At 35.0% G+C, this 27292-nt stretch overlaps 1 protein-coding gene and 1 pseudogene across 2 annotated transcripts in view; both read left to right on the top strand.

The window, feature by feature from the left end:
* LOC145266290 (disks large homolog 5-like) overlaps positions 1–27292 on the top strand; it is a 317592-nt gene that overhangs the window by 11274 nt on the left and 279026 nt on the right. The window lies entirely within an intron of this gene.
* On the top strand, positions 8125–8241 carry LOC145266739 (5S ribosomal RNA; annotated as a pseudogene).

The following is a 27292-nucleotide window of genomic DNA, read 5'->3' as shown; positions in this document are numbered from 1 at the left end:
AGGCTCAGATGGAATGTCATGTGGGTGCAGTGCTTCGTGCTTGTGCACATCTTCGTATTCCTGGCAAAGTGTACATAACTTGCACATCCTTTCAATACCTTTGTTGCTGTTTACTCATTTCACCCTTTCTCTTGCAAGTCAGCGTGTTTTCTCTATGCCTTGACAGGCTTGGTGGAGCTGGTATAAGATGTCTTCCCTCATGGAGTTTGGGAATGAGTACTTGTTTGCCCTTGAACAGGATTCTAGATTCGACAGCAAGTTCATCGTATGTACACTAATATGATCGGATCCTGGCAGGTAATTCACGGATATTATCTGGCCATCCCTAAGTGGTATATGACCTAACAAGATTCAAAGTTAGGTCCTTCGCTGTTTGATTTTGGAGCATTTTCTGCTTTTGGAATGAGAAGTTGATAGTTGGGAGGGTCTGATTCTCACTGAGTTCAGTGTTTATGCTATCAACCCTCTCATCTCGCTCAATTGGTTTATTTTCGGGATTAAACAATTGACTTAGATTATCAGCAAGGATCATTTTGCTACCTGGTCTGTATATTACTCTGTATAGGTAAGCTTGGATCTTCAATAGCTTCACCATATCTGTTGTGATGCTGAATGCAATGGTTTAGCACATATTGTAATCAGTGGTTTATGGTTTGTGATGATGGAAACAGCTTTCCTTTAGAGGTAGGGTTAGGGTTATCATTGAATACACAATTGCCAACATTTCTCATTCAATATTGCTGTATCTGGTTTGTGTATCAGTTATACAACTGGCACTGATATCTTGGATCAGTGCAACTCTCAGGCCCTTCTCTGAGGCATCCACCATCAGTGATGTGGGTTGAGTCTGACCGTAGTATGAAAGGCATGTGTCATCGTTAATTATTTCTTTGACCTAGTTGTAGCACTTTTGATGGTCATGGTCCCAAATCCATGGTGATTGGAATTTAAGGAGACTGCGCAATGGGTGAGCCTTTTCAGTGAAGTTTGGGATATATGGCGAAAGGTAATTTAGCATGCATAGATAATATAATTCCCCTTTGTTTTGTGGGTTTGGCATTTGCTTTATGATGCACACCTTGTCCGGATCTGGTTTAATTCCATTAGAGGCATATATGTTTCTGTTGTGGTTCTGTTTAGGGGGGTCACAATATAAAGGTGAAAGAGTCCTGGTGTTCACTGCAAGCGGTTAAACTATGCATGTGCTCTCTGCTCGATGGTAGAGATGTTTGGTTCACATATTGCCAGACGAATCCATACTATCATAGATATAAGCGTATTAACTACTCCAGAACATCCCCCCTCTGAAGATTTATTTCCCCAAAATATAGTTTTTCTTTCTCGGGTTGACCTCCAAGGGGTCCATCAGTTTCCTTTTTCTGCTGGAACGACATATTTCGATACTAGTTTGAGGGGATTCCAGGTCAAATGCATTGTACAAGAAATCCAACATCTCTTCTTCTGGCGGAGTTTCACTTGTCATTTGAAGTGCATTTGCATGTCTGGTTCAAGTGTTTCTTATGTGTGGAATGTGGTCCTTCTACCATGTACATCATTTGACCAATCCTGTTCTTGTTGTCCTTTGCTCCCAGAAAGTATTATTATCTTTGTGCATCCGGAAGAATATTTTTTCTCCCAGCACATAATTCTTGGGAACAGTTGTTTTTGCAGGTTTTACCTGTTTTGACAATAGTTTGTTACAGGCTGGCCGTATTTTTATTGTAATCAGTGGTTTATGGTTTGTGATGATGGAAATAGCTTTCTTTTAGAGGTAGGGTTAGGGTTATCATTGAATACACAATTGCCAACATTTCTCATTCAATATTGCTGTATCTGGTTTGTGTATCAGTTATACAACTGGCACTGATATCTTGGATCAGTGCAACTCTCAGGCCCTTCTCTGAGGCATCCACCGTCAGTGATGTGGGTTGAGTCTGACCATAGTATGAAAGGCATGTGTCATCGTTAATTATTTCTTTGACCTAGTTGTAGCACTTTTGATGGTCATGGTCCCAAATCCATGGTGATTGGAATTTAAGGAGACTGCGCAATGGGTATTTTTTCTCCCAGCACGTAATTCTTGTGAACAGTTGTTTTTGCAGGTTTTACCTGTTTTTGCAATAGTTTGTTACAGACTGGCCATATTTTTCTTGTGGACGTCACTTCTGCCGGAGATATCTTGGATAGTGTATCCTCGTTAGGCGTTATGCGGTAAACCTGAAGAAATTGTTGCAACGCTTTTTTGGATAAAGTGTCCTTTGCCTTCTTCAAAGCCTCTTCAAGGTGCTCACAAATCTTTCGGCCTGTCCATTTGACTTGGGGTGGTAAGTCAGAGTTGTGATGTGGTCTACTTGGAAGTCCTCCATGAACTCTTTAAAGACCCGGATGTAAACTGAGTGCCGTTATCTGACACTAAACAGTCAACCACTCTGAACCGTATGCATAACTCATGAAGAGTTTTTATAATGAAGTCCGTAGTTGGGCTTTTGCACCTAAAGACTTCAGGCCACTTAGAGAAGCTGTCCACTACTATAAGGTAATACTGTCCATCAAGTGGTACAAGAATTCATAACGTAGTAAAAAGTTATTTATGTTTATTCCAGCAACTCTTTTGTAAGAGAAAAATTCCTTTTTCATCTCTTTTGTAAGAGTAAAATTCCTTTTTCATCTCTTTTGTAAGAGTAAAATTCCTTTTTCAACTCTTTTGTAAGAGTAAAATTCCTTTTTCATCTCTTTTGTAAGAGTAAAATTCCTTTTTCAACTCTTTTGTAAGAGTAAAATTCCTTTTTCAACTCTTTTGTAAGAGTAAAATTCCTTTTTCATCTCTTTTGTAAGAGTAAAATTCCTTTTTCAACTCTTTTGTAAGAGTAAAATTCCTTTTTCAACTCTTTTGTAAGAGTAAAATTCCTTTTTCAACTCTTTTGTAAGAGTAAAATTCCTTTTTCAACTCTTTTGTAAGAGTAAAATTCCTTTTTCATCTCTTTTGTAAGAGTAAAATTCCTTTTTCAACTCTTTTGTAAGAGTAAAATTCCTTTTTCAACTCTTTTGTAAGAGTAAAATTCCTTTTTCAACTCTTTTGTAAGAGTAAAATTCCTTTTTCAACTCTTTTGTAAGAGTAAAATTCCTTTTTCATCTCTTTTGTAAGAGTAAAATTCCTTTTTCAACTCTTTTGTAAGAGTAAAATTCCTTTTTCAACTCTTTTGTAAGAGTAAAATTCCTTTTTAAACTCTTTTGTAAGAGTAAAATTCCTTTTTCAACTCTTTTGTAAGAGTAAAATTCCTTTTTCAACTCTTTTGTAAGAGTAAAATTCCTTTTTCATCTCTTTTGTAAGAGTAAAATTCCTTTTTCAACTCTTTTGTAAGAGTAAAATTCCTTTTTCAACTCTTTTGTAAGAGTAAAATTCCTTTTTAAACTCTTTTGTAAGAGTAAAATTCCTTTTTCATCTCTTTTGTAAGAGTAAAATTCCTTTTTCATCTCTTTTGTAAGAGTAAAATTCCTTTTTCAACTCTTTTGTAAGAGTAAAATTCCTTTTTAAACTCTTTTGTAAGAGTAAAATTCCTTTTTCAACTCTTTTGTAAGAGTAAAATTCCTTTTTCAACTCTTTTGTAAGAGTAAAATTCCTTGAATGACATGTATGTCATCGCGTTTTCATCCTTTAAATATAACTCATCCAACTTTTCTGTAATTATTTTTATTCTATCAGTTCAGCCAATATCTGTGATGTCTAAGTGTTGAATGCATTCTCGTATATTTTGTGGCAATGACAAAAATACTGTTATTTTTCCTTAGGTAAATCCGTGAAGATAGACCATATTCTTATGTCTTGTTTCCATTTGATGTACATTTCTTCATTCTGCAAAATAGGTGGCTGTTATGTAAATACAAAGGCTGCTGCAATGAAAGTGGGTTCCCTCTATCGAGCTAGAAGACTACTCACACCTGAGAGTATCCTGTACCTTTACAAGGCCACCATTCGTCCATGCATGGAGTATTGTTGCCACATCTGGGTTGGTGCATCTACCACTAGTCTCTCCTTCTTAGAAAAAGTCCAAAAAAGTTTGTCAATCTAATCGGTCCCACTTTATCAACTAAGCTCCAGCCCCTGTCTCATCACCGTAATGTTGCATCACTGTGCCTGTTTTACAAATATTTTAATGAAATGTGTTCTGATGAACTCATTTCACTTGTACCCCCTCGACGTACATATCCCCGACAAACCCGCTTAGCAATAAGATCTCACCCCTTCACTGTTGTTGTCCCTAAATGCCAGAAAACTTTCTATTCAAATAGTTTCTTCCCTCGAACAGCTAGACTTTGGAATTCCCTTCCTGCTGCCTGCTTCCCTGGCTGTACTGATATGCAGAAGTTTAAATGTAACATAAATATCTTGTAAATCTTTCCTAGACATGGCCCCAAATAGTAGCCCCTTACATCCAAGTGGCGATAGTCCCCCTTTGAAGTAATCTCCTCTGGCTGCAATGCACTTATTGTAACGTTCTAACAACTTCTGGAAGGCCCCATGGAAGTCCTCTTTTGTGAGTGTGTCAATGACCCTCGTCATAGCCTCTTTCATCTCCTCATAACAACAGCCTCTAATGTTTTCCTTGAGCTTAGAGAATAACCAAAAGTCACATGGAGCAAGGTCTGGACTATAGGGAGGGTGAGGAACTGTCTTGATGCCCATCTTGACCAAATAATCTGTGACAAGGATGAAGTTGTGAACTGGTGCATTCACGCAAATCTTAAGTTCCTCATAAATAATTGTGTAGTACAGTTCCCACACTGACATCAAACTGTGCACTTATTGTTTCTATAGACACATGACGGTCCTTATCCATGAAATTCTTTATTTGGCCAATCAACTCTGATGTTCTGACTTCCTTACTCCTCCCACATCTCTCATGATTCCTCACAAACTCCCTGCCTACCTTGAATCTCTTATGCCACTCAAAAACTGATGCTCGATTCATGTAAGATGGTCCAAAAGCAGTCTGAAGCATTCCATACGTTTCTGTTGCATTTTTTCCAAGTTAAAAAAATAATTTTATTTTATATTGTTCCTCTAATGTGTTCTCACGTCTAGATTGCATTTTTTTAATTCACCAGCTGTGACAATCAGGCTTTAGTAGGGTGTATTCCAATTCCTGCTGTAGCTGTTCATTTGAATCGGAAATCATAAAAATTGGTCAGCCATCTCATAAGATGTATAGCAATAACATAGTGAATTTTCAAGAGTTTACAACAATTTTAGATGCTTGTACAAAAAAATCTGGAAATTTATTTAAATCACTCATATTTCAGCAGGTGGCATAAGCCACGTGGTGAAATATGGGGTACTTTAATTTATGGTAGAAACAAAGGGAATACCGCTGCAACCAGGAAGTGATAATTGGTGATATTTGGTTAAGAAACCAGGGACGCAATATTCCAATGATGGGACAGAGGTTAGAGTTTGGTTGATAGTGTGGGATCTGTTAGAGTGGAGACTCTTTTTTGGACCCTGTCTTAGAGGGAGAGACTAGTGGCAGATGCACTGTCCCAAATGTGGCAATAATACTCCATACATGATCGAATGGTGGCCTTGTAGAGGTACAGGATACTCTCAGGTGTGAGTAATTTTCTAGCATGGTAGAGGGAGCCCATCTTCTTCGCAGCAACCTTGGCAATGTCCTCAATGTATTTGTTCCAATTCATATTGCCTGTGAATGTTAAGCTGAGGAGTTTAAACAAAGAGTTTTCAGGTAACATATTATTAGTCATGGTAATCAGTGGTTGAGAAGATTTATTAGTTTTGGCTGCATTGAATGTGTTAAAATGTTTTTGATTTATGATGGGGGTATGACACCAATGATGTCGACAATCGTTTTTATAACCACAGTTATATTATTATTACAATCAACCAATCAGAAGCTTCAAAAGTTATTATAAAAAATGTCGAATTTTGGATTCAATCAGTTCACCGTCGGCCTCTGTTTCGAAACGACTCAAGGTCAGAACTGCGTTGATTCTTCGCCGCCATTTTTGTTACTAGGAATTACTCAACACTCGAAATCGTGACTGCATTGATTCTTTACCGATTTGATTTACTGCCGCCATCTTTGTTCAACATAATGTCTCAACACTTAACAGAATGTTATCATCCATTTACGTCCCCATTCCACCATAGTCTGGAGGTCTTCCTCTAATGTTTCAGCCATTGCCTTAGATATGTGTTTATTCATTTCCCCCTCCTGTCTGTTATAAAATGTGGTGTCATTAGTAAATATACCCATCTCGGAGACAATTTTATCAGAGACTTAATTTATGAATATAAGGAATAAGAAAGGTTCAAGAATCGACCCCTGAGGCACACCCACATTTATGTTGTCTTGTTTTGACGTATGACCATCAACGACAACCTGGACTTTTCCCTTGTCTAAGAAGGATTTGATTATATTAATTATTTGTCCAGGAATAATTAATTTTCAAGAGAAGACCTTCGTGGCAGACCCTGTCAAAGGCCTTAGATATATCAAGTCCTAGTCTCCCATGCCTTATCCAATGCGTGGTGTATACATTTAGAGATTACAAGCAGTAGAGCTTGCCTAAATCCATACTGTCTGTCGGAAAGAAGTTTATTATCTATGATGTAGTTGATTAGTGCTTGATTAATTAAGGACTCAGATTTTGGCAAAGAGAGGGAGGAAGCTAATGGGGCGATAACTGAGTGCGGCAATTCTTTCGCCAGAATTCTTGAAAACTGGTTTCATCAAAGCAATTTTATAAGCTAGTAGCCCCCACTCCTTTTTTTATTTTCTAAGTTTCTCAACTTTCAGAAACGGCTTCGTAAATAGTTAGCATCGGTAAGTTCGATTTCAAAATGTTTTAATGAAAACAAGCAAGTCGTGTTTTTATTTTCGAGCAAATTTTTCTTGTTTTTATCTGTTGAAGAATTCCAAAGGGAGACAATTCTATAACTTTTAATGATTGTTTGGATTCATTATGAATTTTAATTTAGTAAATTTTTTTTTTTCAAAGTCATACATTTTCATATAATGATCACATTCATTTATTTAAGAATTTCTTTTGAGAGAATTCAGTAAAAAGTTCGTTTTTAAAAAAACTAGCATGGGTGCCCGGCGTTGTCCGGGTGTTTGGAGGTGTATGTTGAGCAAAAAAAAAAAAAAGTGGTAGTAAGAAGGCAGGCTCGAACCTATACCTCAAAGGAGGAAAAGAATGGGGAAAAACCTGACGTCTTTACTGTTATGACCACCGCCAAACTGGAAGTAACGTAGATTTTAATTAAGGCTAGAGAATCAAAAGGAGAGGATGACTTTCGAAACTATTGCCTAAAAAAGCGACCCCCCCCTGTAGAAAAGTGCCCAGTTGAAGGTGAAGATATTAATGTTTTCAGCCAATTTTTTTATATTTGTCGTCTGAAAGGTCGAACTTCAAAACGATACTGATCTTATAAAAATCCGTTGCCTCTGTCAAAAGTTTTAGGCAGACATGCAAACATACATACATACATACATAAATTTATATATTGGTAACTCAAATTTTCGACCCAAACTGATTAAAAAGCTTGCTCTATCTCTGAATACCCTTTATGTTAAATTTCAAATGTTTACACCAGAAATTGTCTGAGTAATTTGGTAGAGATCGAAGCGGTTAAATTTTTTTAAAACTTTGACCCCTATTATGACCCCTTAACATTTATTGTTTTGTGCTCAAATCAAGTTATTAAGTTAGATCCATGTCTAATGAACCTATATCTAAAATTTCAATTGTTTAGACCCAAAATTGTCGGAGGAGTTTGGTAGAGTTCTCAAAGATCAAATCGTTGAACTTTGACCCTTTAACAGCCAAATTTCTGTCCGAAAACCGATCACAAAGATTTTCCCAAATCTCAATACCCTGTATATCAAATTTCGAGTCCGTAGATTAAAAATTGACAGAGTTATTGTGTAGGGAAATGTACATAGACAGACAGACACACACACAGACAGACAGACAGACACTTTCACTTTTATAGATTTAAAAAATATCATTTTCAAAAAAAAATTTTTTTAAGTCGTACATCTATATATACGGCATAATCATGTTGATACATTGGTTTCTGTCAGATCACCAAAGTTAAGCAACATATACGGCACAATCACGTTGACACACCGGTTCTCGCCAGATCACTGAAGTTAAGCAACGTTGAGTCTGGTCAGTACCAGATGGGTGACCATTTGGGAAGGTGAGGTGCTGTATGTACCACGAGGTAAAATGCCAGGTTGAGAAATTGGCACAGTTTATCCTTCTCTCGAGGGTAGATGGGACTCTTTTAAGCTGTAGTAGGCACTCCATCTAGTGATGGTGCCACAATAAAAAATACCCTTGATAAACACAGCGAAGCATCAAGTATTCAACTACCGACAAGATTTGAATTACACTGCAAACTTGTGTAGTGGTCAATCTCAGCTACAGCTGTGCTGGATGGATGGATGGCAGCAACACTAAGTCTGGTCAGTATTAAGCGGTGACCATTTTAGAATTCCAGGTGGCGTATGTGCTCTCCTCTTATCTCGGCATTGTTTCCAGAGTCTTAGGCCTTTCTTTGCCACTGGATTCAAACAGTACCGATTCAAGAGAGATGTGGTTGGGGATTGCGCAACTTTGCCTCACAATTACATGTGCAGTTACCCTTACAGGGTGTCCATTGTCTCTTGAGACTGAACGGAGGCATCCCACATCGATATAAATAAAACAGTAGATGTATGTACGTGTGTGTGTAAGTGAAAATATTTGACGGATAAATTCTTAAGCTACTGGTCACATAACACTGAAAATAACAGAAAATATTAATTATACACCAAGGAAAATTTATGAGCAAAATCTTTCGATGGATGAATAACACGTGCAGACATATATTGGCAAGTTGAAATGCAAAATGTTTATTTCAACTTGCCAACATATTTCTATTACTTTTATGCATGCGCAAATACAATCATTTCATCAAGTCTTTTAATATTAAATCTTTCTTATCTATCTCTCGATATATCCACGTCGGTAAGGGCCGCTGGAGCTCTAAATGTTTCAGTTTCGATTCTAGCTGATGGCATCAAGGAGTAAAGGTCAAACCTAGAAGCTTGTCAAAACACGGGGCCTCTCCCAGACTATAGCCATCCATCCCAAACATAATCCATGAATGTGTTGCGATCATTACCATTAAATTCTTCCGGTTTTCTTCCATGTTTCGATGAAAAATCTTTTGTTCGTCTAGAACACCACAGAAATAAGAGGCATGTGCAGGGGGTACCAAGGTGAGCAGAGTCTTCACATCGGCCAATTTGTTAAGCAATGAAATGTAGACGAAAGTTTCTGTTTACTCCTTAAGCAATTTAGGTTTGCAAACTGGAGAATTTGTTTGAGTCACCAGCTCTAGGAAGGTTGTCGACCATGACTGAGGAGACCTCCCTCCCCTAGTTTTAATATCAGTTTTCCTTCTCCTAAATGGATGACTTAACAAGATCTACAGATTCACCACATCGAGAGGGGTAACCAATGTGCCTGGTTTCTATACCAGGTATTTCTGCGCCTTGTGCCTTGCATGGATGAAAATATTAAGTATCTTTGAAAGTTTTTCTCTATTCTAAATAAGTAAGCATAGGATTGGAAATAGATTCCCCTCTTAACATTAAGAAATTTTAAGCATTGTGAGAAAACCAATCTGTTTTAATAATTTGTTTGAAATCCATCTGTCACTTTCTTGCATGTTTTCCTCACCCCTCCCCTACCAACTGACCATGCTACCTCAACTGTTCTGTATCTATTAACCCAAGAACTCTCATTCATCCTTTTAGTGTGACCAAATCAACAAAGTCTCCTGTTTTGCATACATCTTCCTATACTATTTAGATTTAATCTTTCTCTGAAGTCATCAGATCTAAGCCTGTTTTTATGATTCACATTACATATCAGCAGTATCATTCGTATATCATTTCTCTCCATGCAACACATGTCCTCAATCCCTACTGGCTAGGTTTTAGTTCTGTATATCATCACACCGCATACATATACCTGATAAACTCTTCCCTTCATTGACAGTGGTAACAATCTATTGGTTAGTAATGACTAGGGCTAGGACAACAGCATATTCTTTTCATTGTTTTGATTCTCGAGTGTGTATCTGTTGATATCTTATATGCTGTTATATAGAGTGATGTGGCTCTCGTTAATTAACTGTGTCTAATTGTGTCAGATATATACTCGAGAGTCAAAACAATGAAAAGAATATTCTGTTATCATAGACCTAGTAATGACCTAGTAACGACCTAGTAATGACCTAGTAACGACCTAGTAATGATCTAGTAATGACCTAGTAACGACCTAGTAATGACCTAGTAATGATCTAGTAATGATCCAGTAATGACCTAGTAATGATCTAGTAACGACCTAGTAATGATCTAGTAATGACAAAAAAAGGTTCCTTGAATTTACTCCATCCACTCCAAATCTTTCAATCACGCTGTAACATTTTCATCAACAAGAAAAAAAGTCTTTTTATTTTTTTTTTTTATTTTTTAAAAATATTTTTTCTGAGGAGTCACCACTTGTCAAGACCCGGAAGCCACTCGAGGATAAGGGTTAATGGGTGTGTAGTAGTCAATGGGATTATAGCGTAGTAATCGTTAGCAGTGGAAATTTTGTGAATTGGATTACTTAGGGGGGTGGTCATCAAAAACTTGTTTACATTTGACTTGAAGATAATCAAATTGTAGTCAGCTGGAAAGCAGGCAAACAGAAAGAAGCTTTGTTCATGGAATCTGCGTTTAGGTTTAAGTACAGATAAAGTGTGGGAGAAATTATTGATAGTGGTTTTGGCTAGACGAGTGTTTTTCGTGAAAGTTTGGTCAGGGGTGACCGTAGATTGGAGCTCAGATGAGCACTTGCCATGAAAATAACGATAAAGCAGAGACAGGCTCGCAATGTCTCTTCTATGGAAAAGAGGTTGCAGGGAAGAGAAAAGGCCCCCCCCCCACTAAGCTACAAAGTCTATTTTGAACTCTGTCAAGGCAGGATAAGCTGGTTCTAGCAGCCAGCTTCTGCCCAGATGTGGCAACAGTACTCCATCGTTGGTAGAAAATTGCATTAGGAGTGAGATATCTACTGGAGTGGTAGAAGGATCTTACCATTTTTCCAGCAACATGTGTCCTTTATGTGTGCGGGGTGTTTATGCGAGCCTCTGCATCGTTGTTGTTTCACTTTGTGTTTTATAAGTAGCTATCAATCATCTCGTCTGTCTATGATGAATAAAACAGGAAGAAAAGGAAACTTTCGCAGAGTTTTCTTCAAGTTTTTATTTGAAAAGAATGGACTTAAAGAAGCTATTATCATCTTAGCCAAGTGTTTATGCCTTAACTTAAGAAAATGAGTGCTGCAGGTGAACAGACATGAACTGAATGTTTCTGTTTAGAGCACAATTGAACCATGATACTTGACTTTTGCATTTTAAACTTTAATTCAAGCCATTTTATATGAAAATAATTTTATAAAATCAACAGTAGGAATTGCCAGAAGTGAAGAATGTTATTTGGAAGTTGGAAAGGATCCAAAATAGAATTAATTGACTAAAAATGTCTATTTTATTCAATGAAATATGCTCAAGAAAATAAATACTGCCAATATATATAGATGTTTTTATTTGTTTTTTGTTAACGATACTTTCTTGAATGAATTCAATTACTTATACGAAAGTGCATTTTTACCTAAATGTGTGTTGGGAATAATTTCCCCTTTGACCAATTTGATACCCCCTAAATGGGGAGCGGCATAGTGATACATTTAGTAGTCGTGCGAGGTTAGTCATGTGGTAGAGGTTTAGGCTTCTTATCACGAGGTCTCGATTTCGAATCTTGCTAGATTCAGCCACTCTGATGAGTCGTAGACAATGAAACACTTGTCAGTGGATAATTATATTTTAAAAATAATATATATGTCGCTCCCATTTAGGGGGTACCAAATTGTTCAAAGGGAAAATTCCCAACACGCATTTAGGTAGAAATGCGCTTTCGTATAAATAATTGAATTCATTCAAGAAAGTATAGATAACAAAAACAAATAAAAACATCTACATAAAAGTGATACATTTAGTAGTCCCGCGAGGTTAGCCACGAGGTAGAGGTTTAGGCTTCTTATCACGAGGTCCCGATTTTGAATCTCGCTAGATTAAGCCACTCTGATGAGTTGTAGACGACGAAACACGTGTCAGTGGATAATTATATTTTAAAGCCAATATATATATATATATATATTTTAAATTCTACCGTTTTGGATTTTACCATTTTTGGATTTTTACCCTTCACCGGACTGTCCATTCATGTGAAATCTTTTTATTGTTTTTATTTTGCCTCCTGTTCCCCTTACCTCACCCTTTTTTTAACCAAGTAAGATCTGTGACTTACTTGTAGTTTCATTAAATACTTTTATATGCAAAATCCGATCCTGCATTTTGCTAATTCCTGCCCTCTGATGAGAAGGAGAGTATTTCTTTGAAACTCCGCGGATTAAGGACTATCCACTTATCTTGTGTTTCCTTTTTTAAAATTAAATATGTTTTTAACTCTTTTTCAAGATGTCTTTTAACATGTTTTATTAATCATTTGTTCATATATATATATATATATATATATATATATGTATATATATATATATATATATATATATGTATATATATATATGTGTGTGTGTGTGTGTGATTTATTTTTTTATTACCGTTTTATCTGTTTGGTTACATATGTTTCGGATGTTGATTGGACCATGTTTACGACCTCGTCAGACCTTACAGAAAAAAAACAGTAATAAAAAAATAAAACACTTATTTGATCTGCAAAAGTATTGAGCACTCTCTTAAGGTTTTTACTAATTACCAGTTTTACTAAATATATATATATATATATATATATATATATATATATATATGTAAATATATATATATATATGTAAATATATATATATATATGTAAATATATATATATATATGTAAATATATATATATATATATGTAAATATATATATATATGTAAATATATATATATATGCAAATATATATATATATGTAAATATATATATATATATGTAAATATATATATATATGTAAATATATATATATATGTAAATATATATATATATGTAAATATATATATGTAAATATATATATATATATATATATGTGTAAATATATATATGTAAATATATATATATATATATATATGTAAATATATATATGTAAATATATATATATATATATATATATATATGTGTAAATATATATACTTGTTTATTGTTATATAAACATGCTCACATCCCGCTGCTACAAATAGCCACTTGTTTCAATCAAATAACAGATATCATCAGGCAGCGACTTGACTATTCAAAAGTTCAAAAAACCCGAGCATAAATGTATATATATATATATATATATGCAAATATATATATATATACATATATATATATGTAAATATATATATATATATGTAAATATATATATATATATATGTAAATATATATATGTAAATATATATATATATAGATTGTATGGATATGTACTTACATTTAGTGTAAATATACGGATGTGTATGTGTAGATGTATATGTATGTGTGTATATCTATGTATATATGTAGGCAGATGTATGCGAGTCCATATGTCTATGCGTGTATATACTGTATTGTTGCATTTTATAGTTTTTGGCTTTCTTACATTTTATATTTATATTTCTGCGTGTATGTGTATGCGTGAGGAAATATACTAAAGATGTGCATCCACTGCTGTGTATTTGCTTGTATGTATACTTTCGAAATAAGTGTGTATGAAAATCAGAAATATCGTTTTTGTCCATGCTGGGTGGCCGTTTGGAATTGCTGACTACTTAAAGTTTGACCATTGGTTATAGGCGACATATTGGCAGACTTCTCAAGTAATTTTCAATGCTATACCAGAGAGTAGATACTTAATTTTAAGGTTATAAAAAGAATTTAAAAAAAAAATTGTCCCTACCGAAGTTAAGATGAGAAAAAATAAAAACCTGAGATCAATGGATTGATTAGAGTCCTTGCTTATCCTCCCCCAGACCAGCCCCACCCCTATTCTATGACAAGAGTCTAATTTTGTAAGTGATATAAGGAAATGATTTTGTATCTTGAGTTTCAGTTTTCGAGGGAAATGCTTGGCCTGAAGATGTAATCTCCCCAAAACAGGTGCTTACAGAAACATGTATGCACATATGTAGCCATCAATGTTTTTATAAATAAAATATATATATATATATATATATATATATATATATATATATATATATATACAGTTCATCATATACACACATATATATATATATATATATATATATATATATATATATATATATATATATATATATATATGTATGTAATTTTAAAGGGATTAGAACAACAGTCTAGAGAGCAGAGTTTATTTTAATGTATTAGTAAATTCATTAATACAATTAAAAGAAAATAAAAGAAAACAGTGCTCGTTGTAATGTAGACATATAATAAGCTCGATAGGCATATATATCCTAGAGCTATTTTAATATTGAGTAAGATGATTGATAATTTATAATTAAAATTAAAAATTAAAAATCAGTTTCATAAGGACGAACAAACAAAATCAATAAATAAATAAAATGAGGAGAGTTTGTTTAAAAAAACCAAATGATAAAATTATTGTCCAAGACTTATTGTCTATCTCAATAAAAACATTGTTTCGTACAATCGTACAATTTATTGATTTTGTTTGTTCTTCCTTATGTAACCGATTTTAAATTTTAAATATAAATTATCAATCATCTTATTCAATATATATACATATATATATATATAGGAACAATTACATTGAAAGCATTGCCAGGGCCGCTGCGAAGAAGGTAGGCTCTCTCTCTACCGTGCTAGAAAACTACTAGCACCCGAAAGTATCCTGTACCTCTATAATGCCACCATTCGCCCATATATGGAGTATTGTTGTCACATTTGGGCTGGTGCATCTGCTACTAGTCTCTCGCTCCTAGACAAGGTTCAAAAGAGAGTCGCCAATCTAATAGGCCCTGAACTGGCGTCTAGGCTTCAGCCTCTGTCCCATCGACGAAATGTTGCATCCCTCTGCCTGTTCTACAAGTATTTTAATGGTGACTGCTCTGGCGAACTGCAGACACTTGTGCCCCCACGACGTAGACACCCATGACAAACCCGATAAGCAGCTAAATCCCACCCCCACAATTATTTACAGATAAAATGTTATAAAACAAACAAACAAAAACTTTTAAGTTTTAAATATATTTCCAAGAAATAAATTACGCCCGGTGCTAAAATATTGAATTCATCAATCGTTTTCGTTTACAAAAAAAACAAAAAAACTGACGTGAAAAATGCTTCTAACTTTAAAATATTTGGAAACTACTGACATCTGAAAGTATCCTGTACCTCTATAAGGCCACCATTCGCCCATATATGGAGTATTGTTGTCACATTTGGGCTGGTGCATCTGCTACTAGGTTCAAAAGAGAGTCGCCAATCTGATAGGCCCTGAACTGGCATCTAAGCTTCAGCCTCTGTCCCATCGACGAAACGTTGCATCCCTCTGCCTGTTCTACAAGTATTTTAATGGTGACTGCTCTGACGAACTGCAGACACTTGTGCCCCCACGACGTAGACACCCTCGACAAACCCGACAGGCAGCTAAATCCCACCCCCACACAGTAGAGATCCCTAGATGTAAAAGATCTTTCTACTCCAGTAGTTTCTTCCCCAGAACCGATAGACTCTGGAATTCCATTCCAGGTCCCTGTTTCCACAACTGTACTGACATGCAGAAGTTCAAGTGTAACATGAACCGACATTTTGCTGCCCAAATCCCAACATGGTACCCGAGTAGTTTTTGCCCCTGATAGTAGCCCCCTACACCAAAGTGGCAATGTGCCTTGTTTGGGATGAAAATGTAATAAAAAAAAATATATGTTACGAAAGACAGACACTGATACAATTACTCATTTTTAAAAATATGTGTCTTTTATTAGTAGCAATTTGCATACAATGTTTCGGCCTCAATGTTGGCATATAATTATATAATAATTCATTGGTTATAGTTCTGCACAACAGGGTGTCTCCTCAGCACAAAGCGAGAACAATTATTCCAAAGTTTCACATCCTACGAGCAGAATTAACACACCCAGTATTCATTTTTTTTTTACCAGAAGTTTGAAAAAAATGAAGCACATTTCAAAAGCAAAAACAAGAAATGTCAGCTGTTTATACAGTTGGCGATGGTATATGAAAGTTATGATAAAATGTCTTTAATTCATGTTTGACACTTTGCTGATATGTTGCACGCAAAAAAAAATTTCTATGTCTTTTTCTTTTTGTTAAAGTGTTTTTTGTGGAAAAGTCACCTTCATTTTTGCTGATATTTTGTACCTCCCTTCCGTAGTGATGTGACTTATGGAAAAGGTTAAAAACCGCCCGTTATTTCATTGACTAACCCTAACCAGATGTTCTAAAGACTGATAAAATTGATTGCAATCTTAACGATCAGAGAATCTTGGCTTTTTTTTTTCCCCCCCCTTAAAAATGTTTTGGGTTTGTATTACTATACACATAGGTTCGAAAACGTTGTCAAAAAACAAATATATAACAAACAAATGTTATCAAAAGCAAGATAAGTTACTTTTCTACCTAACTGGATAATTTTTTAGTGTTTTTATTTAATGTAACATGTTTATTCGGCTCAAAAAACATACAGGATTTACCGATGTATTTGAAAAATGCAAATGGCGACGGACTCTGTGTTGAATACCCAAGTTTGGGAAAATGAGTTAAAACTAAAAAAAACTATACAAAATACTGTTAGAAACATACTCAATATATGTTACCGTAACATAGGCTGAATGATATTCGGTGGCTTTATAACAGTTAACAGGTAGAGAGAGCCCACCTTCTTTGTAGCAGCTTTGGCAATGCTCTCAATGTATCTGTTCCAACTCATGTTCCCTGTGAACGTTAGGCCGAGGAGTTTGAACAAAGTACTTTGAGATAATGTATCTTTAGCCATAGCTATTGGTGGTTGAGGTCTCTTGTAATTATTGAAGGAAACAAGCTTAGTCTTGGCAGCATTGGATGTGACCATCTATTTTTGTCCCCATTCCACTACAGATTGAGTAAAAAAGTAACCTATCTTACCTTTGGTAACATTTATTTGTTATTTTATTTATTTATCTATTTTTTTTACACAGTGATCACCACTTATCAAGGCCCGGAAGCCACTCAGGGATAAGGGTTATTGCAAGTACATTACGTTAGTGTTGCGATTTGATGAAGTGTTTACTTAAGGGGGCGGTTCATTAGGAATTTGTTAACGTTGGACTTGAAGACATCCAAGTTGTAGTCAGGTGGGAAGCAGGCAGACGAAACAGAGTTCCATAGGCGTGCAGTTCTAAGAAAGAAGCTTTGTTCATGGAATCCACATTTTGATTTAGGCACAGATATCCTTGTTTTATCGTTATTTTCATGGCAGGTGCTCGTCTGAACTCCAATCCCTGGTCCCCCCTCGCCAATCTTTCATGAAAAACACCCGTCTAGCTGAATCCACTGTGAAAAATTTCCCCCACTCTATATCTGTGCCTAAATCAAAATACGGATCCATGAACAAGACTTCTTTCTTAGAACTGCACGCCTGTGGAACTGTGTTCCGTCTGCCTGCTTCCCTCTGGACTACAACTTGGATGTCTTCAAGTCTAACGTTAACAAATTCCTTATGAACTGCCCCCTTAAATAAACACTTCATCAAATCTCCACACTAACGTAATGTACTTGCAATAACCCTTATCCCTGAGTGGCTTCCGGGCCTTGATAAGTGGTGATCACTGTGTAAAAAAAAAAAAAAAAAAAAAAAAAAAAGATAAAGAGTGGGGGAAATTTTTCACAGTGGATTCAGCTAGACGGGTGTTTTTCGTGAAAGATTGGCGAGGGGGGGGACCAGAGATTGGAGTTCAGACGAGCACCTGCCATGGAAATAACGATAAAACAAGGATAGGCTCGCAACATCTCTTCTGTGGGAGAGAGGTTGCAGGGTAGAGAAAAGGGCATCCCCCACTAAGCCACGAAGTCTATTTTGTACTCTGTCAAGGCAGGATAGGCTGTTTTTAGCAGCTCCTGCCCAGATATGGCAACAGTATTCCATCCTTGGACGTACTTGGCTTGTTATATTATTTGATTTTTCTTACCACTTTTCGAAAGACTGTAGACAGCAATTTTTTTTTTTTTGATGAGGATTGATAAATTGTATAGTTTAGACTACTGTTCTCATCGCTTTTTTTCCTATAATGTTTCAGACGATGTAGTAACCCTCAATCTTCTTTAGGTGCATCTTAGTGAACTCGGAGAATCTTTATATCTGGCTCGGGAATCTGTATGGAATTTCAAATGTAACCTTCTATTTAATATATGATGGTAGCTTGCTCTCGTTCTGTCAGCCATGACTGGGTAGAAGTCTCAAGTAATTTGTAGTTGTATTCTTAGTATCGTCTGTGTAGAGTATTAAACCTTTAACCTCCAGAAGATTGCCACTCAGGACTGATTATAGTCAGCACTTTTATCCGTTGTAACACTGATTGCTAGAAAACAACAATGGAGTCTTCATACACCATGTTTTGACAAGCTTCCAGGACTGACCTCCACTTCTGGTCTGAAATGGAACACATACATCAAATTCATTGTTGAAATAATATTATTATTTAGAAATCGGGTTTGTATTACTGTACACATAGATTCGAAAAAGTAGTTATAAAACAAATATATAACAAATAAATGTTATCAAAGGCAAGATAAATTACTTTTCTACTAAACTGGATATAATTTTCGTGTTTTTATTCAATTTAACATGTTTATTCAGCTCGAAAAGCATACAGTGTTTACCGATGTATTGGAAAATTTAAAATGGCGGCCGACTTTCTCTTTAACACGGTAAGTTCGGAAAAAGGTGTAATAAATAATAAACTAGACAAAATACTGTTAGGAATTTGCTCAATATATGTTACCGTGACATAACTTGACATATATTCGGTGGTTTTTTAATAGTATTTTATCTAGTTTATTATTTATAACACCTTTTTCCGAACTTACCGTATTAAAGAGAGAGTCGGCCGCCATTTTGAATTTTCCAATACATCGGTAAACACTGTATGCTTTTTGAGCTGAATAAACATGTTAAATTGAATAAAAACACGAAAATTATATCCAGTTTGGTAGAAAAGTAACTTATCTTGCCTTTGATAACATTTATATATTTGTTTTTTGACAACTTTTTCGAATCTATTTGTACAGTAATACAAACCGTAGAAATCTATTCTGGTATGTTTTGCTGTCCACAGTCTTTCGAAAAGTGGTAAAAAAAATCAAATAATATATAACAAATAAATGTTACCAAAAGCAAGATAGGTTACTTTTTTCCTCGATCTGTAGTGGAATCAACATCGCTGAAAGAATGGTTGGATCATTCTACCACTCCAATAGATATTTCACTGCTGATGCAATCTTCTACCTGTATAAGAGCCAAGTATGTCCTAGGATAGAGTACTGTTGCCGCATCTGGGCATGAGCTGCTTGATAGAGTTCAAAACCGGCTTCGAAACCTAGGAGGTGATACACTTTTTTTTCCCTGCAACCTCTTTCCCACAGAAGAGACGTTGTGAGCCTGTCTCTGCTCTATCGTTATTTTCATGGCAAGTTCTCGTCTGAGCTCCAATCTGTGGTCTACCCTTGCAAAACGTTCACAAGAAACACTCAACTAGCTACAACCACTACATACGATTTCCCCCACTCTCTATCGGTGCCTAAATCTAAATGCAGATTCCATGAACACATCTGCTTTTCTGGAATTGCCTGCCCTTGAAACTCTGTTCTGCTGGCCTGTTTTCCAGCTGAGTACAACCACGGTCACTGAGATATAGAAGGCCTGTTAACTGAAAAATGCCTTCAGACAATGTAGGTAAGATTTGTCAAACTGTTACTGTTGATACTATATGACAGCATTTTTAAAAAGAGCATTAAAATATGTTAAAAAAGAAAAGAAAGGAATCCAATTCGATTAATAATGAAACTGAACTTTATTCAATATAAAATATAAATATTATTTATGTAAAATTACGTAATTTTAAAGCAATATACAATCTAATACTGATAAAACTGAATTATGAATTTAGGGAACAAACAATTAAAGAAACATAAAACAAACAATTCTTGACCTTCAGGACAAGTATCTGTTCTGATGCTACAATTTACCTTTTCTGTCCTCGGCCGGTGGCGGAGAAATCCTTCATGACTGAGACAATTTTAATTTTTGTTCCTATCCAGAGTGACCCTTATTGGAGCTGGATTTTCCCCCACAAGATTATATGTTGAAATATTTAAATAACTATTACTTTTAATACAGAAATTATATTTAAAGTTTTGGTTTTCTGTTCTCCTATGTTCATTTTTTTCGTCATGTTTTTCATCAAAATGTGTAGCGTATTTTCATCAGTTACATGGTTAGGAATCCTATACTCTGCTATAGTTTTCATTTTCATATCAGTGCAGAATACATAAATACGGAAATGAAGTTCACATAACTACTAAAAGACAATCATACCATAATGTTAACATTGGTTAAAAACTAAGAAAATATAGTAAACATCTAGAATATTAAATCAGGGTGGTGGTGAATTTGGGAGGGGACATTATCATTATTTCACTCACTAGGAGTTGTCTCACAGGCCATCATCAGTGATCGGTCACTGGCAGTAACCTGTGGTATTCGTTGGAGATCGAGTGACAACAAGTCTCCCCAGATTTCCAATGTTTTCCACCTCTTGACCACTCATGCAGATGATTGCACGTTATCACAACAGCCATTGATTTCTCATTGGCATCGGCCATTGGTGTTTCCTGGGGTTTGGGATTACAAAATGCCTCTCCAAGGTACCAGATTTGAACTGCACACTTCCAGTGGAGATCTGGTTAGTACTCTCCCACCTCGGACTTTCCATCCTACCTGACCCTTCACAACTAGTTGGTGTGGCGCCAGTCAATGTCATCTACACTTTTTTTTTGGCACTTCACAAGGAATGTGGACTTTGCGTAAACGGGTTTTAATTTAATGGCTGCTCCCTGAGGTTTTCTTTCCCTTTCTTCGCATATATCTCATACATTTTTTTTGTGATCGAGTGTGTATTTTATTTTTTTGAATTGTTTTAATTTCTTTAATTAAATTTGATTCATACTTTTATTTCGTGCTTGTTTTTAATTCATTTTCATTTTATTTTAATTTATTTTTATCATTATATTATATTTTCCACACTAAATATTTTTATTTTTTGTTACATCCATTTTTTTCATACATATTCAAATAACGCTTTTGCCCCTTTTTTTTTTTGGCTTCAAATAGTACCTTCAAAAAAGTTTTTGTGATTAAATAAACCAATGAAAACCTTTTGCGCATGCGCTTTTTAGGGAGCAACCATTAAATTAAAACCAATTTACACAAGGTCCATGTTCCCCGTGAAGTACCTGTTTTATTATTGTTGTTGTTGTTAATATAATAATAATAGTGTTTGTGCAGTGTATGCACCGTGCTGTATTTTAGATAGGATTTTCAAGTTAAATTTTATGGTATCTTTTTTTTTTTTTTCATTAAATTGTTAGGTAAAAGTGCAAAATATTTAGAAAGTCCCCCCCCCTATTTAGAATAACGTTATTATTTCAGCACAGTAAGTACACAGCATGAATACCAAACAATATTTTATCTGTAAATAATTTACATGCCTGAAATAGAAAATTCTTTATTCTCTCCTGAGACATACAAACACAAATTCATCTTAAAAATTCATTAACTAATCAGTTTTAATTAAAGTTTTGACATGAACTCAAAATAAAGAGTACATTATTATTATTGTTGTTGTTGTTATTATTATTATTATTATTATTATTATTATTATTATAATAATAATAATAATAATAATAATAATAATAATAATAATAATAATAATAATAGTGCTTGTGCAGTGTATGCACCATGCTATATTTTAGATAGGATTTTCAACTTAAATTGTTAGGTGAAAGTGCAGAATAGTTAGAAAGCCTCTCCTGTTAAGAATGGCTTTCTAAATAATGACATCATTTCAGCACGGTGCATACACAGCACAAATACCAAACAATATTTATTTACAAGATAAACACAAGAAAATATGTTAACTAAAATTTAATGTACTCTTTATTTTGAGTTCATGTCAAAACTTTAATTAAAACTGATTAGTTAATGAATTTTTAAGATGAATTTTATTTTTTTAATTTCTTTAATTAAATTTGATGCATACTTTTATTTTGTGCATGTTTTTATATTTTCATTTATTTTTATTATTATATTTTCCACACTAATATTTTTATTTTTTGTTACATTTTTTTTGCCTCAAATAGTACCTTCCAAAAATGTTTGTGATTAAATAAACCAATGAAAACCCTTTGAGTATGCACGTTTTAGGGAGCAACTATTAAATTAAAACCTGTTTATGCAGGGTCTACGTTCCCCGTGAAGTACCTTTTTTTATTATTGTTGTTGTTGTTATAATAATAATAATAATAATAATAATAATAATAATAATAATAATAATAATAATAATAATAGTGCTTGTGCAGTGTACGCACCGTGCTATATTTTAGATAGGATTTTCAACTTAAATTTTATGGTATATTTTTTTTTCATTAAATTGTTAGGTGAAAGGGCAGAATAGTTAGAAAGCCTCTCCTGTTAAGAATGGCTTTCTAAATAATAACATCATTTCAGCATGGTACATACACAGCCCAAATAACAAACAATATTTATTTACAAGATAAACACAAGAAAATATGTTAACTAAAATTTAATGTACTCTTTATTTTGAGTTCATGTCAAAACTTTAATTAAAACTGATTAGTTAATGAATTTTTAAGATGAATTTGTGTTCGTATGTCTCGGGAGAGAATAGAGAATTTCCTATTTCATTTCCCATTTCAGTCATGTCAATTATTTACAGATAAAATGTTATAAAACAAACAAACAAAAACTTTTAAGTTTTAAATATATTTCAAAGAAATAAATTACGCCCGGTGCTAAAATATTGAATTCATCAATCGTTTTCGTTTACAAAAAACAAAAAAACTGACGTGAAAAATGCTTCTAACTTTAAAATATTTGGAAACTACTGACACCTGAAAGTATGGAGTATTGTTGTCACATTTGGGCTGGTGCATCTGCTACTAGTCTCTCGCTCCTAGACAAGGTTCAAAAGAGAGTCACCAATCTGATAGGCCCCGAACTGGCATCTAAGCTTCAGCCTCTGTCCCATCGACGAAACGTTGCATCCCTCTGCCTGTTCTACAAGTATTTTAGTGGTGACTGCTCTGGCGAACTGCAGACACTTGTGCCCCCACGACGTAGACACCCTCGACAAACCCGACAGGCAGCTAAATCCCACCCCCACACAGTAGAGATCCCTAGATGTAAAAGATCTTTCTACTCCAGTAGTTTCTTCCCCAGAACCGCTAGACTCTGGAATTCAATTCCAGGTTCTTGCTTCCCTAACTGTACTGACATGCAGAAGTTCAAGTGTAACGTGAACCGACATCTTGCTGCCCAAATCCCAACATAGTGCCCCAGTAGTTGCTGCCCCTGATAGTAGCCCCCTACACCAAAGTGGCAATTTGCCTTGTTTGGGGTGAAAATGTAATAAAAAAAAAAAAAAAAAAAAAATTTGGAAAACTCAATGAAAAGTTTTATTTGAAGAGATTAAAAGAATGGACTGAAAAATATTCTCATATAAAAATTGTTTGTTTTGCAGTTTAAAAAAAATAAATAAAATGAAATATTCGACTTACTTCGATAAATATAAAAGTTCAAAAACATGTCCGTTGCTGTTATATTTTGTTAGATTAAAATTATCCCAATGTGCAATTATTATAATTATCCAAATGGAGAATTGTTTTTTCTCTGTAGGAGAATAAAAAACATGCACGTTTGGACTATTTTCATAAAATTACCTCAGCTACATAAGGCGATGAAAAATATTTTTTATGGTCACATGGTTAAACACCGAAAACTTTAGGCACCTTTACCTACATGTTGATCTGGTAATGACGTCACGCCTCAGTAGCCGTGCTACAACATGGTTGTCTTCAGGTTCAGTGTGAGCAAGTTCCTGTTGAGTTGTCCCTTTAAATAATCAAGTTATACCCAATTTCCACCCCTCATGATTACTATGCTGTTTTTTTTTTTGTTTTTTTTTTTACAAGGTGGTCACCACTTATCAAGGCCCGAAAGCCACTCAGGGATAAGGATAAGGGTTATTGCATGTACAGAACGTTAGTGTTGAGATTTAATAAAGTGTCTACTTAAGGGGGCGGTTCATCAGGAATTTGTTTACGTTATATTGTCCCTGTAACAACCGTTCACTCATTAACCATTATCTTCGCATGTCTTTCGTGCCATGATAAGTTGTGACACTCTAGTAAAAAGAAAGAATGCAAATGGAAGTTAACAATTATTTCAACATATGTACACATTTCAAGTGTGTGTTCGTTAGTATTACAAGCATAATACTAAATAGCTGTTAATCTGAAATGGTTCCTTATTTGCTGAGGAGGGGGTTAGTTGATAGCTAATTGCCTGAGGCGCCACTACCAGGTAATGCTGACGAAGGTGCTCAGGTATATTTTGTCGACTAAAATGCGCTTTTCCTAGTGTGCTGGTTTTTCAAAACTGCATCTGGTCTTGCGTTTAACTTTCTGGAAGGAAGATAACTAAACACACTCCACATCTAGACTGCTTTAACAGTTTTTAACAGTTTTTAACAGTTTAAAATAGACTTCATAGCCCTTTGTATCTGTGTGTTCACTAATGTAGGTGTGAGTTGAGGCATAGTAGCAGTCCAGGCCCTTTTCTCTTCCCTGCAACCTCTTTCTCAGAGGAGAGACGTTGTGAGTCTGTCTCTGCTTTATCATTATTTTCATGGCAAGTGCTCATCTGAGCTCCAATGTATGGTCCCTCCTCGCCAAACTTTCATGTAAACACTAGTCTAGCTGAAAACACTATCAATACTTTTCCTCACTCTTTATCCATGCCTAAACCTAAACGCAGATTCCATGAACAAAGCTTCTTTTTTAGAACTGCACACCCGTGGAACTATCTTCCGTTTGCCTGCTTTCATGCTGACTACAATTTGGTCGTCTTCAAGTCTAACCTAAACAAATTCTTGATGAGCCGTTCCCCTTAAGTAATCCAATTTACCAAATTTACACTACTAACGATTCTTATATTAGCCCATTGACTACTGTACACTCTGTGACCCTTATCCTCGAGTGGCATCTGGGCCTTGATAAGTGGTGACTCCTATGTAAAAAAACAAAAACGACCAAGAATAGTAGGAGGAATAATCTAAACAAGCAATCCTCACCTCAAAAATTCTTGCATCAAAACGTTTTAGAATTTAGAGTGAGGGATCACTTTTGCATATAAATTAAACATAAAATTGTCTCCCACTTCTGGGTCATCAGGTGGTAATGATCACCTATTTTCAGATCAGATAGAATATGCAGCAGACTACTACTGAATAGTAGGGGATTTATGAATAAAAGAATAAAATTTCCAACTAGAAGTTGACTCGTCAGCTTTTACATACAAAGTCTGAAAATTTGTCTCTGCACACTGGCCCCACACATCCTTCCGGTCAAAAAAAGAAAAAGAATCAAAAATTAATCTGGTCAATGGGAAGTGTACGCGCCTAAAATAAGATATGGACAACCAGCTTGTTTTTCAAGTTAAGGGTGGATATTAAAGCCAGATTTTTCTTTGGTGAACAAATTGACCAGTTGACCTAGAGTTGACTGTAGTTCTCAGACCGTTGGGGCCTGGACTGCTGCTATGCCTCAACTCACACCTACATTAGTGAACACACAGATACAAACAACATTTAACCCTTCTATATCGTCTGCCGATCTACATAAACTTCCTCCTTGAAATATACCCAACCTTTCTCACTGAACTTTATTTCTAACTAACGGGGGTACCCGGCATTGCCCGAGTGTTTGTTTCCGGGACGGGGGGGGGGGAGTTTTAAAAAATGTTATGGTAGGTAAGTAGGAAGGATCAAACCCGGAGTCATGAGTAAAAGTAGGAAAATAAAGTGTGAAAAAAAACCAAAAAAAAACATCTGCAACGTTAACAGTTCGGCCACCAAGAAAAGTCCATTCCAGTTGTTTAGGAAAAAAAAACAACAAAAAAAAAACGACTACGGTAGGTCGGCGCGAACGTGAAAATATAATGTGAATTGTCCAGCACGCTAACCACTACACCACAGAGCACTGCAGCTTAGTTTAGTGATTTTAAATAACTTCACATGAAAGAACTACGAAGCCAAACCGGTGTTCTCTTCTCAACTGTTCCTTGTGAACGATCCCCAAACGGTGTTAAGTGGTGGCAGGGGGAGGAGGAATTTATTAGAGAGAAAATATTTTACCACTTCCATTGATCGTAACCGATTTTGGCCGTGACTTCTCAGCAGAAAAAGTATAGAAATCTAAGATTATCGAGGAATTTGAGAAATAATAAGCCTATAACACACCTCAGATATTGTTCTGCCGTTTGTGCATATTATATTTGCATGAAATATCTTGATTTTTAATCCTATTAAGGTCAAAATCAGACGCGAAAAAATGAGTTCATTTTATTTATATAGAGAAGAGATATAAAAAACAAGGAACAGTGACTCTTATTAACGTTTAATTAAATATAATTTGTTCCTTTTCTTGCTGTAATCTTCTAATCTAACATATATAAAATAACTCTTTTGTGAATGTTTGCCTCTGAACTCTTTATTTATTCACGTCTCTTGTTGTCTCAGATTTAAATAAAAAAAATAATTTGTAAATTTTCTTAAAAAACCCACCTTTTCTGTACTTTCACCTAACAATTTAGGGTTTTCATAAAAATCATGCATCTTTTCTTATAAAAAACAAACAACTTCTGTTTACGAAAACAAAAAAATGTTTAGTGCCAATTTTCGTAAAAAAAAATGTAAGTTTTCTTGAAAAAAAACCCTACTTTTACCTAACAATTTACGGTTAAAAACATTTATCTTTTCTTGGAAAAAATACAAGTTTTTGTTGATAAAATAATTTGCAAAAAAATAATAATAAGGCGGACGTTGTCGAGAGTGCCCCCCCTCTTTAAATTCCACAATTTTCACTTTTTTTT

Source organism: Euprymna scolopes, chromosome 41 (assembly GCF_053919585.1).
Source record: "Euprymna scolopes isolate OS-2025 chromosome 41, ASM5391958v1, whole genome shotgun sequence".
In the NCBI taxonomy this organism is placed as follows: Eukaryota; Metazoa; Mollusca; class Cephalopoda; order Sepiida; family Sepiolidae; genus Euprymna; species Euprymna scolopes.
The sequence above is the reverse complement of the archived record's forward strand: the minus strand, read 5'-3'. Positions and strand labels throughout refer to the sequence as shown.